Source organism: Primulina eburnea, chromosome 4 (genome assembly GCF_022965805.1).
Source record: "Primulina eburnea isolate SZY01 chromosome 4, ASM2296580v1, whole genome shotgun sequence".
Taxonomy (NCBI): Eukaryota; Viridiplantae; Streptophyta; class Magnoliopsida; order Lamiales; family Gesneriaceae; genus Primulina; species Primulina eburnea.
Genome location: NC_133104.1, coordinates 39,261,094 through 39,277,491, shown reverse-complemented (window position 1 = coordinate 39,277,491; position 16,398 = coordinate 39,261,094). Strand labels below are relative to the sequence as shown.

Here is a 16,398-nt window from a genome sequence, read left to right as displayed (position 1 = left end):
TTTATTTTCGGCTCCCCCTTACCTTACATCTCCTTTTTTCACAAAGTTCTTTTTACAAGAACTTTGTTATTTCAACATTTTGATGCACAATTTTCACACATGTACTCCCTAGGCTAAGAATATATCTTTTTGGATTACAGCTGGTTAGGAGTACTGTATTTGAATTCAGGATATTGACAAGGGGGCATATGTACGGTTCAAGGTCAGTCAAATGCTATCATGCACGATCTCAATTAGTGACTTATTTCCACGGGTTTTCATGCTAAATCAATTCATACGTGATGTCTTTCAAGTTAACCAACAAGAATTTCAAATTTCACCATTATTCCTACAAAATTCTAGGCCCCACACATATGTGCTCAAAAAGTTCAAAATTTGCACCAAAACTCATGTTTCAACAATCCAGAGTATCATTCATGCATTGACCCAATCAATATTTCTCAAAGCAACATCATCATCGGCTCATAAATCATGTCAACTCACCATAAACGACTCACAATCTAACAACGAAAATACACCGACTTAAAAACCCAACTAACAAACTAAATAACTGAACAAACAAACAAAACAAACTACCCGACCCCCTCATACTAGAGTTGTGCAATGCCCTCATCGCACAAAACGAAACAGACACGAAAAACAATAACAACTTATGAATTCAAATGCAACAATAGAAAATGCAAAAGAAAAAGAAAGGGGAAACAGTGAACTCCCCTGATCAAAACTCCTCCTCCTCATCATGCTCAGGTGGTGGACTGCCCTCGTCAGTTGCAGGCGGCATAGGATACGTGTACTGGAAGTGGAAAGGTGGCGGGTATGCTGGAACAGGCGGCCGGCCGGAAGTGTCTAAGCCCAAGTGAGTCGAGATGCCCTGCACCAAGTACTCGATGTTCAGAGTGTGGGCTTGGTCGATGGCCTGATAATGAGTCTGGTAGGTGGCCCAAGCGCCCAACTCGTCGACTCGGTCTCGAATGGCACGGCGGCGTGGCTGCGGTGGTGGTGGATGTCCGACGACCGGCGGTGGTGGAGCGGCTTGCACGTGACCGTAAAATACATCAGCGGGCAGCTCATCCCGTCTCTTCGCGTACTTGGAGGTATGCAGAGCCTCATCGATGGATCTCAGTGGCGGTAGCCACTCATCATCGTGCGCGAAAATCACACCCGCGCGGGCACATAGCTCAGTCACGATAGTGGGGAAATAAAAGGCTAAATTGTTGCAATTGATACAGATAGTCAGCTGCCCGAATATGAGTTTGCCCACATCAATAGGCATCCCGGTATAGATCGCATAAAGAACCACCGCCCTATCCCGCTGTACATCACTCGTATGCCCTACCGGCATCAATCTCTTCGATAGAAAGGCATACCAAAGTGCCGCCTCCACCTTCAAAAATTTCTCAAGAAACACCGTATACGTTCCCGGCTGCTTCCACGTAGTGCCCGAATAACACAATGTGTGAATGATCAGATCGTAATCCGGATTCAGCACCCAAGCCTGGAATACCGAATCATCCACTGCCGGTAAACCCAACAAATCATTTATCGTTTTAGGATCATATGGGACTTGACGTCCCCTCACCCTAGCCTTATTTTCAGTCCCTTCCGGGGCGTTAGCGTAAAACTCACGTACAACCGGCACCACAGCCGCATTCGGTTGTGCTAAAAAATTCGTCCACCCTCGTCCTGCAACCTTCGAGCGTTTGGAAGCCATGGTAAGAGTAGAGTGCACAAGTAATATGAAGTCGCCGGAAAATTTGGAAGCTCGCCGGAACGTGAAGAGGCGGCGGCGTGGGTGGTGGTCGGAGAGTGTAGATTTGGCCGGGAAAATCGCGTCTTGGGCTTTGCAACAATGGAGATTCACAAATATACCTGTAAATTGGCAAGAAACCACGTCAATCGCTTCAGATCTGGAGTGGAGGGGCGAAAATTTGAGAGAAAAGTGTAGGTTTTGCTAGTGGGAGAAGAGAGAAGGGAGGGCGCAGCTTTTAAACATTCGCGACTCGCTAGGGCGGTCAAAAGTGTCCGCCCTAGCGAGAGTCTGTCTGCCCGAAAATTACGAGTGCTCGCTGGGGCGGACAAAAGTGTCCGCCCTAGCGGGAGAACCTCGGTTTTAAAAATTTTAAAAAAACGCGAGTGTTCGTTAGGGCGGTCAGTTTAGACCGCCCGAGCGAGACATCCTCGACTAAAATTATTTTGAAAAGTTGTAACACTCGCGGGGGCGGTCAAGTTTGACCGCCCTAGCGAGGGATTTTCGGGAAAAAATGTTTTTGAAAATTTCAATTCCTCGCTGGGGCGGACAAAAGTGTCCGCCCTAGCGATGCATGCTCGGCCAAAAATCCATTACAAATTACAACCTCTCGCTGGGGCGGTTAAAATGAACCGCCCTAGTGAGGTATTTTCGAAATCATTTTGAAAAAAATTTTAATGCAAATGCCATGCAATTATCTAAATGCAAATGATGCAATTAATTAACTAACGAAAAGAATAAAATAAGGAGTAGAAGTAGTTCTCAATTTATCGTCTAGAGCTCGACTTTTCACCCATGTCCTTAACGACTGTCTTGGAGCCGAGTGACTCCAATTTGTGGCTCAATCGTGCCACCAATATAGTGCTTTAATCTTTGGGCGTTCACAGTAAACGTCCCTTCCTTGCCGTCATGCAACACCACTGCACCTGATGGGAACACCTCGGCTATAACGAATGGTCCTGACCATCTTGACTTCAGCTTGCCCGGAAAGAGTCGTAAGCGAGAGTTGTATAACAACACCGCTTCACCCACTTTGAATTCTCTTCTTACAATGTGTTTATCATGGGCTCTTTTGGTGCGTTCCTTGTAAGATAGGGCAAGATCATACGCTGTACCTCGGAACTCATCCAACTGACTCAACTGCAACAGTCGTTTTTCACCTGCAAGAGCAAAATCAAAGTTCAGTGCCTTGGTCGCCCAATATGCTCTATGCTCTAATTCTACGGGTAGATGACATGCTTTACCAAAAAGTAACCTATATGGTGTAGTGCCTATAGGTGTTTTGAACGCAGTACGATAAGCCCACAAAGCATCATCTAACCGAATGGACCAGTCCTTTCGATTCACATTAACCGTCTTTTCTAAAATCCTCTTAATCTCTCGATTGGACACTTCAACTTGTCCACTAGTCTGAGGGTGGTATGGAGTGGAAACTTTGTGGGTGACACCATATTTGCCCATCAGTTTATCAAAAATTTTGTTGCAAAAATGGGTGCCACCATCACTTATGATTGCACGTGGTGTACCGAATCGATTAAAAATGTGTTTTTTCAAAAATTTTAACACCACTTGTGCATCATTCGTGGCACAAGCCTCCGCCTCCACCCATTTAGATACATACTCTACTGCCACCAAAATAAATTTCTTTGTAAAAGACGCAGGAAAAGGACCCATAAAATCAATCCCCCACACATCAAATATTTCACACTCAATAATGTTATTCAAAGGCATCTCATGACGGTTAGAAATATTACCTGTGCGTTGGCATCTATCACAATTGAGAACATACAAACGAGCATCCTTAAAAAGAGTTGGCCAATAGAAACCACATTCGAGTACCTTAGATGCCGTCCGTATGGGTCCAAAGTGACCACCTACCTCACGGTCATGGCAGTGGTTCAGAATTTGACTGGTTTCCTCCTCCGCTACACATCTCCTTATCATGGCATCTGCACAGATTTTAAACAAAAACGGTTCCTCCCAAAAATAATATTTCACGTCAGAAAAGAATTTCTTTCTTTGGTGAAACGATAAATTTGGGGGAGGTGTGCCAGTGACAAGAAAATTTGCGAAATTGGCATACCAAGGGCACGCATTTACCTCAAACAATTGCTCATCAGGGAACCAATCATCTATATCAGTGTTAAAGCCATTAATTCTAACATCTTCAAGCCTAGACAGATGATCAGCAACCACATTTTCTACACCCTTTTTATCTCGAATCTCGAGATCAAATTCTTGCAATAGTAAAATCCACCTAATTAACCTAGGTTTCGCATCTTTCTTAGCAAGCAAGTATTTTAGGGCAGAATGATCTGTATACACAATCACTTTAGACAGAACAAGGTATGAATGAAATTTCTCAAAAGCAAATACTATAGCAAGTAGTTCCTTTTCAGTAGTAGCATAATTCAATTGAGCATCATTTAAGGTCTTACTTGCATAGTAGATGGTATGAAATACCTTGTTCTTCCTTTGACCCAGCACCGCACCAACAGCTGTATCACTAGCATCGCACATTACCTCAAACGGTAACTCCCAATCAGGGGCAGTCAGCACAGGTGCTGTCACCAAGCTCTTCTTGAGTACTTCGAATGCCTGCAGACAAGTAGAATCAAAATTAAACTCAACATCTTTCATCAACAAAGAGGATAAAGGTTTAGCAATTTTAGAAAAATCCTTAATAAAACGCCTATAAAAACCCGCATGGCCTAGGAAACTTCGAACTCCCTTTATCGATGAAGGTGGTGGTAGATTTTTGATCACTTCCACCTTGGCCTTGTCGACCTCGATTCCATTCTCCGATACTTTGTGTCCTAACACAATCCCCTCTTGCACCATGAAGTGACATTTCTCCCAATTTAACACCAAATTGCTCTCTTCACATCTAATGAGCACCAAATTCAAATTTTTTAAACATTCATCAAATGAAGAGCCAAAAATAGAGAAATCATCCATAAAAACTTCAAGAAAATTCTCAATCATGTCATGAAAAATAGCGGTCATGCATCTTTGAAATGTAGCAGGTGCATTGCATAGACCAAAGGGCATACGCCTAAACGCAAAAGTACCATAAGGGCAAGTGAAAGTAGTTTTCTCTTGGTCCTCGGGTGCAATTGTGATTTGGTTGTATCCCGAATATCCATCCAAAAAACAGTAAAATTCATGACCGGCTAATCGTTCAATCATTTGATCAATAAATGGCAAGGGGAAGTGATCTTTACGGGTTGCATCATTTAATTTCCTATAATCCATGCACACACGCCAACCCGTAACGATTCTAGTGGGAATCAACTCATTTTTTTCATTGGTAATAACAGTAATCCCACCCTTTTTAGGCACACATTGTACAGGACTTACCCACGCACTATCAGAGATAGGATAGATAATACCTGCGTCCAGAAGTTTGATCGTTTCAGCTTTTACTACCTCTTGCATCTTTGGATTGAGTCTCCTTTGTGGTTGTGCTAGAGGTGAGTACTTATCTTCCATTAGGATTTTGTGCATGCAGATCGAAGGACTTATCCCCTTGATGTCCGAAACTTTCCAAGCGAATGCTCCTCTATGCTCCTTAAGGACTCCCAAGAGCTTACTCTCCATATCGTCTGTCAAAGAAGAGGAAATAATAACAGGCAGTTTATTATTTTCTCCTAAATATACGTACTTGAGATGTGGAGGTAGTGGTTTGAGCTCCAAAGTGGGTGGCTCCTCTAGGCTTGACTTTTGAGGCACTAAATCTTTTCTATCCCCCAATTCCTCTAGTCGAAGCCTCACTTGCTTTCTCCAAGGTGGAATGGCATTCAAATGAGCTACCATCTCCATCCTTTCCTTGTCCAGCTCGTCCTCCTGTTTTTCAGTAGTGAGAGTAGCCTCCAATGGCTCTTGCAATCCATCCTGCACAAAATCACAAACAAGAGAATCTAAGACATCAACGCGAAAACAACTATCATCGTGCATTGTGTGCTTGAGAGTATTAAAGACATCAAAAATAATTTCTTCTTCTCCAACTCTCAGTCTCAATTTTCCCTCGTCAACATCGATCAGTGCTTTCCCTGTAGCCAGAAATGGTCTCCCTAGGATTAAAGGCATCTCCAAATCTTCCTCCATATCAAGTACTACAAAATCTGCAGGAAAAATAAACTTATCCACTTTCACCAAGACATCTTCGATAATCCCACGTGGATACTTGACAGATCTGTCAGCCAGCTGCAATGACATCCTAGTTGGCTTGGGTTCACCTAATCCCAGTCTCCTAAACACAGAATACGGCATCAAATTAATACTCGCACCAAGATCACATAGAGCTTTATGAAAATTAATATCACCAATAATGCAAGGTATAGAGAAACTCCCTGGATCTTTTTGCTTAGGAGGCATCCTGTTTTGAACTAAAGCGGAGCAATTTTCAGTCAAGTTCACAGTCATATGATCTTCTAGCTTCCGCTTGTTTGCTAAGATATCTTTCAAGAATTTTGCATAACTTGGCATATTCAGTAAAGCATCAGCAAAAGGAATGTTAATATGCAGTTTTTTGAATATCTCAAGAAATTTACCAAATTGTGCATCTAACTTAGCTTTTTTCAGTGCTGCAGGAAAAGGTGGGGGGATAACAATTTTACTCGGTGCAATAGGTGTAAAAGTAGAGTTAGAAGACTTACCTCCTTGCTGTTCCACCTCATCCTCACATTGCTTGTTCTTTTCCTCCTTAGACTCAAGTGCCTTTCCACTGCGCAATTCCACAGCTTTCACATGCTCTCTCGGGTTAGTCTCCGTGTTGCTTGGCAAAGTTCCTTGCTCCCTATTAGCAATTAACTTAGCCAATTGTCCAATTTGATTCTCTAACCCTTTTATGGATGCATCCTGATTCTGAAATCTCGTCTCGGTTGCAGAAATAAATTTAGTCATCATTTGCTCTAAATTTGACTTCTCCTCCCTAGGCGGTTCTGGCTTGAATCCTTGGTGCATCCCATGTGGTGGCCCTCTTTGTTGGCGGTTTTGGTTGTTTTGACCTCCCCACGAAAAGTTTGGGTGATTCCTCCATCCCGGATTATAGGAGTTTGAATAAGGGTCATTTCTAGGACGGTTCTGGAATCCCACGTGTTTTGCTCCCTCAGGCACATAGAATGGATTGCCATCTTGGCAATCCTGCACGTCATGCTCACCTCCACACTTATCACAGAAAATCTCTTGCAGACGCATAACCGATCCACTCGCACTCATCCCATCAATCTTTCTGTTCAAAGCCTCCAACTGTGCTGACACCGCAGACAAATCAGTAACTTGATTAACCCCCGCACCTCGTTTCTGCCTATCAGAATGAGGATGATAGCTGCTAGCAGCCATCTCCTCCAATAATTCATATCCTTCCTCAGCCGTTTTTCTCAGCAAGTTACCACAGGCAGCAGCATCTATCATGGTACGGTTAGAAGTAAGCATACCGTAGTAAAAAGTTTGAACAACTAACCCAAGAGGTAGCTCATGGTGTGGACATCTCCTCAATAAATCCTTGTATCGCTCCCACGCCTCGTAAAGTGACTCAAGCTCATATTGAGCAAAAGTAGTAATGTCGGCTCTCAGCTTCATAGTCTTCGACGGAGGAAAGTACTTGGTCAAGAATGCCTTCGCCATATCCTCCCATGTAGTGATAGACCCTACAGGCAAACAGTTTAACCACGCCTTAGCTTTATCTCTTAGTGAAAATGGAAATAAACGCAAACGAACAGCATCATCAGACACAGCATTAAACTTAAAAGTATCGCAAATTTCAAGAAAATCAGCTATATGAGAATTAGGGTCGTCAAGTGCACTTCCCCCAAATTGAACAGTGTTTTGAATCATCTGAATGATAGCTGGCTTGATCTCAAACTGGTTAGCTCGGATGACTGGTCTCACGATGCTTGGACGTGCTCCCTCAAGAGACGGTTGTGCATAATCCATCATCGGAATGCGACGTGGTATCTCAACTTGTCTATTGTCACGCTGTTCCTCTCCACGTTCTTGCTCGTGTCTTTCCATCTGTTCTTTGAGTCTTTGTTGCTGTCTTCGTCTGCGGAAAGTTCTTTCGATTTCAGGGTCAAATTCAAGCTCCACGTCGAGTGATCTTCGCATGCACCACAAGAAAAATCTGCAACAGAATAGGAGTATCAACTAACAATAAAATAAATAATACTAAAGAATTTAAATGAAAAATAAAAAATTGTGAATCAACAGTCCCCGGCAACGGTGCCAAAAACTTGATCGAGCCAAACTTGCACAGTGAATAGTCCCAAAATTTGTTTTATAAATGAAAGCTCGATTTAAAATATCGCAAGTGCACGATAGTCAAGTTATAATAAACGTACGTGAATACGAGTATCGATCCACAAGGACTGCGTTACACTATTCTTATTTTCACTTAAATTTCTCTAGCAACGATAGATAGAGTTGGTGATTAAACTAAAGTGAATTTAATACTAAAATGATTAAAATGCAAGAACAAATAATCAAGAAATCAATGATTAAATTGGATGAAAATCAAATGAGAAACGAATTTGTTGGGAATTATCAGTTCACCTACCACTCGTGTTCAGATAATTAGACTCGACTTTTACTCGTGCATTCGACGGAATTCCCTAGACTAATCAATATACTCTGTCGAGCTATATTAATACTAATCATAAACATGCAGTAATCAAGTGTCCTCAATTATTTAACAGTTCACGATTGCATTACGTTCTATGGAATCCACTAGCTTTCATCCGGGTGAACTATTACTATCGACACGTACCCAATTCCGTATGTCTACTAAAATTGTAAGTCCGTGGTTTATACTATGCGATCCTATTGTTAATTAGTCTGTCGAAATCGTTAACAACATGCAATAATCAAAGGAAGATAGCTAGGCTTCGCTTGAAACAAGAAATAACAATAGCATAAACAAATCACTTGTAAAAATGTCAAGAAATAATGTTAAACAACGAGTATGGGTAGGATCCCCTCAAATCCCAACAAATTTAGAGTTTAGCCAACCAAATTCATACTAAAAATCAACAATCTATGCAAGAGAATAAAATACTGAATAATAAAATACTAAATATGACGATGGAAGATGGCTGCGACGCTTGGAATTCTCGAGTTCTTCGAAAGTCTTCCTTACTCCTAGCCTTCTCTCCCAGAAAAAATGATGAAAATATGATGTGTAAGTCTGAAAAACGGCGCCCAATCTCGTGTATTAGGTTAGTGGTCTTGGATAGAGTCCATGAAAATAGAAACAAATCTCGCAGAATCTTGCTGGATCGCGTAACTCGCTAGGGCGGTAGGTTTTGACCGCTGGGGCGAGTGACTCTCGAATAAAAACTTTGAGCCTTCTCTCTAGTCTCGCTGGGGCGGCCACTTTTGACCGCCCGAGCGAGAGATCTTCTGTTAAATTCTCTTGTCCAGGCTAGCAGTCTCGCTGGGGCGGTCAGTTTTAACCGCCCTAGCGAGAGGTCTTCTGTTCGATATCCTCGGTAAGACTAGAATGCTCGCTGGGGCGGTCAGTTTTGACCGCCCTAGCGAGGCTTCTTCGTTGTTGTGCCCATTTTCTGCTATATTTGGTTCCATTCCTACAAAATACCACAAAACACACGAAATCAGTCATATGCTAAATAATGCAAACAAAATGCAAGAATAAACTAGAACAAGCTAATATGATGTATGAATGCGACTCGAAACCAACACTAAAAACACGTAAAAACGAGTCCTATCACGGAGCGGATGAACAGGACCTTGTTGGACAGAACAAGAGCTATGTTGAGGACTGCAGGTCTAGAAAAGTCATTTTGGGCAGAAGCAGTCAAAACCACTTGTTATATTATCAATCGTTCTCCATCAGTGGCGATTGATCTGAAGACTCCGATGGAGATGTGGACCGAGAAGCCGACAGATTATTCTCATTTGCATACTTTTGGAAGTCCGGTGTACGTTCTGTACAATGAGCAAGAAAGATCAAAGTTGGATTCAAAATCCAGAAAATGTATCTTCTTGGGTTATGCTGATGGAGTAAAGGGGTTTCGCTTGTGGGATCCTACTGTTCACAAGCTTGTCATCAGCAGGGATGTTATCTTCGAGGAAGATAAAGTAAAGGGAGACAAAGGCACACAGAATTCAGAAACTACTATTTTTCAGGTAGAAAATAAGACAGACGAAGGTCAAGTTTCTTGTGAAACAGTACCAGAGCACGAAGAACAAGAACAAGTTGAGTCTGAGGTTTCCAATGTGAGGCAGTCAACTCGAGACAGAAGACCACCAGGTTGGCTTTCAGATTATGTCACTGAAAGCAACATTGCATATTGTCTATTATCAGAAGATGGTGAGCCATCCAGTTTCCACGAGGCTACTCAGAGCTCGGATGTATCTTTTTGGATGATAGCAATGCAAGAAGAGTTGGAGGCATTAGACAAGAATAAAACTTGGGATCTTGTTACATTACCACGAGGGAGGAAAGCCATTGGAAACAGATGGGTCTATAAGATCAAGCGTGATGGCAATAATCAAGTGGAACGGTATCGTGCTAGATTGGTAGTAAAAGGGTATGCTCAGAAAGAAGGCATTGACTTCAATGAGATATTTTCTCCTGTGGTTCGGCTTACAGCAGTCAGAGTAGTGTTGGCATTGTGTGCGGTGTTTGACCTACATCTAGAACAGCTAGATGTGAAAACGGCGTTTCTTCATGGAGATCTTGAAGAAGAAATCTATATGCTCCAGCCAGAAGGTTTTGCGGAAAAAGGCAAAGAGAACTTGGTTTGCAGGTTGAAGAAATCTCTGTATGGTCTCAAACAGGCGCCGAGGTGTTGGTACAAGAGATTTGATTCCTATATCACGAGCCTTGGATACAACAAACTGAGTGCAGACCCTTGTACGTATTTCAAGAGGTCTGGTGATGATTATATTATTTTGCTGTTGTATGTGGACGACATGTTGGTAGCAGGCCCCAACAAAGATCAGGTCCAAGGATTGAAGGCACAGTTGCCTAGGGAATTTGATATGAAGGACTTGGGACCAGCAAACAAGATTCTAGGGATGCAAGTTCACCGAGATAGAAGTAACAGAAAGATTTGGCTTTCGCAGAAAAATTATTTGAAGAAAGTCTTGCAACGCTTCAACATGCAAGATAGTAAGCCAATATTGACCCCTCTTCCTGTTAACTTCAAGTTATCCTCCGAGATGTGTCTTAGCAGTGAAGCAGAGAGGATGGAGATGTCTCGAGTACCATATGCATCAGCAGTGGGAAGTTTGATGTTCGCTATGATCTGTACAAGACCGGACATTGCTCAAGCAGTGGGAGCAGTTAGTCGATATATGGCGAATCCTGGACGAGAGCATTGGAGCACTGTTAAGAGGATCCTTAGATACATTAAGGGTACCTCGAATGCTGCATTATGTTATGGAGGATCAGATTTTACACTCAGGGGCTATGTCGATTCAGATTATGCAGGTGATCCTGATAAGAGAAAATCTACTACTGGTTATGTGTTTACACTTGCAGGAGGAGCAGTAAGCTGGGTTTCAAAACTGCAGACAGTTGTGGCATTATCTACAACAGAGGCAGAATACATGGCAGCTACTCAAGCTTGCAAGGAGGCAATATGGATTAAAAGGTTATTGGAGGAGATCGGGCACAAACAAGAGAATGTTCCTTTGTTTTGTGACAGTCAGAGTGCCTTGCACATCGCAAGGAATCCAGCCTTTCATTCCAGGACGAAACACATTGGAGTACAATTTCACTTTGTGCGGGAAGTAGTAGAAGAAGGAAGCGTGGATATGCAGAAGATCCATACGAAAGAAAACATAGCTGATTTTCTGACCAAGCCAGTGAACACTGAAAAGTTTGAGTGGTGTAGATCCTCAAGTGGTCTAGCGGAAACGTAAGCAGCAGGGAATGGCAAGATTGAAAGGATGTGTGGAGATATGTTTGATTCTCAATCAAATCTCCAAGTGGGAGAAATGTCGGCAAGTCAAATGGGGCGGCCAATCAAAAGAAAGAATTAAAACGTGGGAAATGCTTAGGAAATTTCGTGGAATTGCGTGATGAAATTGCGAGGCAATTTCCTTGTTCACACGGTTAGGGGCTCTATAAATAGAGCTCCCTCCTTCATTCTGAAATCATCCCTTATTCGAGTTTTCTCTCATCTTATAAGCATTTGAGTGCTTAGTTCTATAATATTTGTGAGGTGTTTTGTTCTCCTGTATTAAGAGAGTGTGTGTTCTCTTTGAAAACACAGTGAGTGAGTTGTACACCACAAAATATTATAGTGGAATTCTTTTCATCTTGCTCGTGGTTTTTACCCTAATAATTTTTAGGGGTTTTCCACGTAAATCTCGGTGTCCAGTTTATTCTTTATTTTCGGGTTTTATTATCTCAAATTCCGCACGTAGGACCAACACTTAAACCGATCCTTGTTTACCAACCACACATTGTCTAACCAAATCAAATTCTCTCTCGATACGTTCCTCAAAAAATCCGATTCGTGCGGATTCTTCCCCCAACTAACGAAGGGATCTTGGCGGAATTTCCACATATGAAATTGAGCACAATTTTGCAAAGAAAGAGCCCACTTGTTTCTCGAGAAGAGATGGGAAACATGCTCATTTGATTGAATAGTTGACCCAGCCCTTTGTTGTTTGAAGAAACCCTCCACTTCAATTGGTATTTTTTCACGAAAAGCAGACATGAGATAAGAAATCCAGTGTTTCACTAAGATTTCGAATAGCGGATGCTCTCAATCCCAAATATGGATGATATATAAGTGGTCGATGATTAGGCTTGCCCAAGAAAAAGCGTGGAAACAGATGTTTCCAATCCAGCCTTCTAATGCACGTTTTCTCGGACTCAACCATTAAATATCCTGCGCTTTTTGTTCTTTACCCGCAAATTTCTCAAATCTAGACATCAAGTCATTTTAGTTTAAGCAAAATATCCATTTTAATTATGTATGTATTGGTTGTGATATTTTTAATTTTATATTTTTTTCGTTTAATCAATATAATTATAGTTCTGAAATTATATTTCGATGATCAATTTTAGTCTTTCTCGTTAAAATTTCATAATTACATTGTTAAGTAAGTGACTTTTTAAACCATGTGATTTTAATTTATTTTATTTTATTTTAATTTCTTCGTGTGAGCTTGACTTAGCATGGAAAAGAAACAGCATAAATTAGGCAAGGTTATCGGGATTAAATTAATCTATCTATAAATGATGGAATAATAAGAGAACATGCATGCTTGATAATTAAGGATAGCCTTTGTCAACATTATATAAAAATACGAATAAAATTTAGATTCGTTTTTTTATAAAATTGTTCATAGATTTTACATTTGTTACCAATTTCTTGAGTTTGTGTCATAAAATCAATGTTCTAAAACACGATAGACAAACGACAACCCATCTTATAGTGCATTGACGGTTTTTTTACTTAAATATTTAATTTTATTTATCTTCATATATCTCCAATAATTCTACTATGAGTAGGTCTCATGTGAGACCGTCTCACGGATCATAATCTGTGAGACGGGTCAACCCTACTCATATTCACAATAAAAAGTAATACTCTTAGCATAAAAAGTAATATTTTTCCATGGATTATCCAAATAAAGATTCGTCTCACAAAATACGACCCGTGAGACCGTCTCACACAAGTTTCTGCCTTCTACTATACTCCAATAATTCTATTATATTATATTGAAACTCAAAATCAATGACATATTTATCATCTTTATCTTATACAAATTGATTAAAAATATCTCAAACAGATTTTTTAAAAAAAAAAACAATGTTAAAAAATAAAACAAAAAAAATCTATTAAATTAAGCAGCCGTCGATAGAGCTCAAAAACATCGTCTTTTTGAAAATCAAAGTAATAAACAACTATATAAGCAGTCTTAGACGATCGCCTTTTAGAACACTGAATAAAATACTCCATAATGTTGGAAGACAAATTATGGCTTGTTGAGTTGTTGTCTGTTGAAAATAAAATTAAGATCAAAGGGCCCAATAGAAGAACAACCTTTAATGTTTTCCAGCTGCCAATGCAATGCATTCATTCAAAAAAAAAAAGTTATTACAGAGTATCCACTTCGAATTAATTGTAGTGTGAACATTATTATACTGTTTTCAAAAAATTAAAAAGATTAAAATCTGAAGTGTAAAGATTGTTTCAGTAAAAATGGCAACATGAAGAGATCCATATAATTTGCATAACGAAATGCATTTATTATTGTTATTTCAATTATATTGTTGGGTGCAATAATTGTCTCTGCTTTATAGAGTGATCGAACCGTGGTGCTTGAGCTGCTGTGTGGTTTAAAAGATTTAAGTTGTACCATTAACACCAGTTATAGCTTTTGGTAAAGCGGCAAGCGATCGGTCCTACAATTGGTATTAGAGTCAAGGTCACGGGGTTCGATTCTCAATGATTGCAAAGAGTGTAATTATTGGGAGGGAGATTGTTGGATACAATAATTGTTCCTGTTTGGTAGAGTGATCTAACCGTGGTGCTTGAGCTGTTGTGCCGTTTAAAAGATTTGACTTGTATTATTACAACCAGCTCTATAGCTTTTGATAAAGTCGCAAGCGCTCGTTCCTAAAAAAAAAAAAATTCGCCAAGAGATGAGGTAGAAAGAAAATTTAATTTATTCTTCTAAAAATAAAGCAGAATTTTTCTTTTATCCGAGCCTATCAATGATCGACACATCATCAGTTGTCGTTCTTTAAAATAATGATAGGAAGCTTGGAAATTAGGAGTATATATTTAATGAAATTTAAATAATTTGAAACTTATAATAATGAATCTTGTGATGTCTTGCTTGGAAGGATTGTCATGAGGACCCTTCAAGCTTAAAACAATAGCACGTCTTCTTTTGTGCATTATAATATATTAATGCAATATATTATAAAAAACTTATTTGAGACGATCTAATATCTCAATTTGGTGAGACAGTTATTTTATTTTAGTTACAAGAGATCTACTCGATATGTTATTAGCATCTATTTTTTTTTTAAATTCAAATAGATCTTTTAATGATTAGATAAAGAGAAAATTCACAAAAAAATTAAAAAATATTGTTTCATTGAATTTTAGAGATGTGAAATTAGGGCCAGCAAGATAGATTATAAAAAAAAAAAAACAAAACCAATTATCGATATTTTTTTTGGCAAAAACTTGTGTGAAACGGTCTCACAAGTCATATTTTATGAGACGAGTTTCTTATTTGTGTCATCAATGAAAAACCATTATTTTTATGCTAAAAGTATTACTTTTTATTGTAAATATCGATAAGATTGATCCTGTCTCACAAATAAAAATTCGTAATATCGTCTCACAAAAAACTTACTACTTTTTTTTTACTAGTGATTAATGAATATCTACCTGTTTTTGGTCAACCTATTTTCCTAAGAGAATCTTGCATATTGTATGTTTGTGTTTATCTAGTGCAAAATGATACATCCAGTTCAAATAAAAGGCAATAATTGAGCCAATGAAAAAAAAACACACAATAATTGTCTAATGATAGTAACATCGCTTGTGATTGATGTATCCTCTACAAATAAATTAATCCACGAAAATAATTTCTATTTAACAAAAAAAAAAATTATAGAATGGACAACCCAAAAAATAACAAACATATGAGTCTCAAAATCATAAAAAAAAATGGCTCTGAAATAATCATTTGTCTCTTCTTCTAGGAAAATCATTAAACAAAATTGTCTGAAGTAGGTATTTGATATGACGATCTTACATATTTTTATCGTTAAGACGAGTCAATCATATTCATATAAAAAAATAATATTTTTGACATAAAACTATATTTTTTAATGGGTGATAAAATTATATTTTTTAATGGGTGATTCTAATAGAAAACTCGTCTTATAAAATCGACACATTAGATCGTCTCACAAGAATTTTGTAAATTATATGATAAGTACCAGATATGTATTTTTATAAAAACTGGCCGACTTTATATTGAGTGATTTTTCATATAAGTATAATCAAATATATGTTTTCATTGATCAAGTCATTCAGCTTCAAGCTCGAATTATTACAAACTCATCCAAAGACCCTTAACATATCATAATTAATTTTTTTTTTTATCATATATTGCAAATATTTTTATTTTATTCTAATAAGATTATCTACAAAACTAGATCGATGAATAGTCCGTTCACTTCTCGAAAATTTACGAGCTTACTAGACATGATTCTCAAAGATTTTAGAAATTCAACTCATTCATACCTCTAACTTAAACATAATTAAATATATGTTTGACTATAATAATGATATTAACTTCGCAGAGTCACATTTTTTTCTAAAGAGTTACAATTTTTTTAAACTCCTTAATAATCCCTTTTTTTGTATAAAATTTTAATATTTATGATTTGGAATGGAAAGCATAATGATTATTGAAAATCCGATGATTTTTGGGAAAAATGTAAAATAAAATAAATTGATTTGATAGAAAATTAGTTAGAATTTAAAGTTAAAGCTGTTATTCCACTAAACCACTACCATTTTCGGGCTCCGACCTTGGATCCCCACCAAAAACGACAGGCAAGTAAACAAATAATAACTGTCAATTTATATTCTTTAAACACAAACAGACAAAATCATGACCGTCACACTCTATCCAGCTCT

General features: G+C 38.9%; 1 non-coding gene across 1 annotated transcript; it reads left to right on the top strand.

The window, feature by feature from the left end:
* The first annotated feature begins 7,220 nt into the window (after window positions 1–7,220).
* LOC140831280 (small nucleolar RNA R71) lies at window positions 7,221–7,327 on the top strand. Its single transcript, XR_012117852.1, has one exon. It is a non-coding gene; the product is annotated as a small nucleolar RNA R71 (small nucleolar RNA).
* Window positions 7,328–16,398: the final 9,071 nt, after the last annotated feature.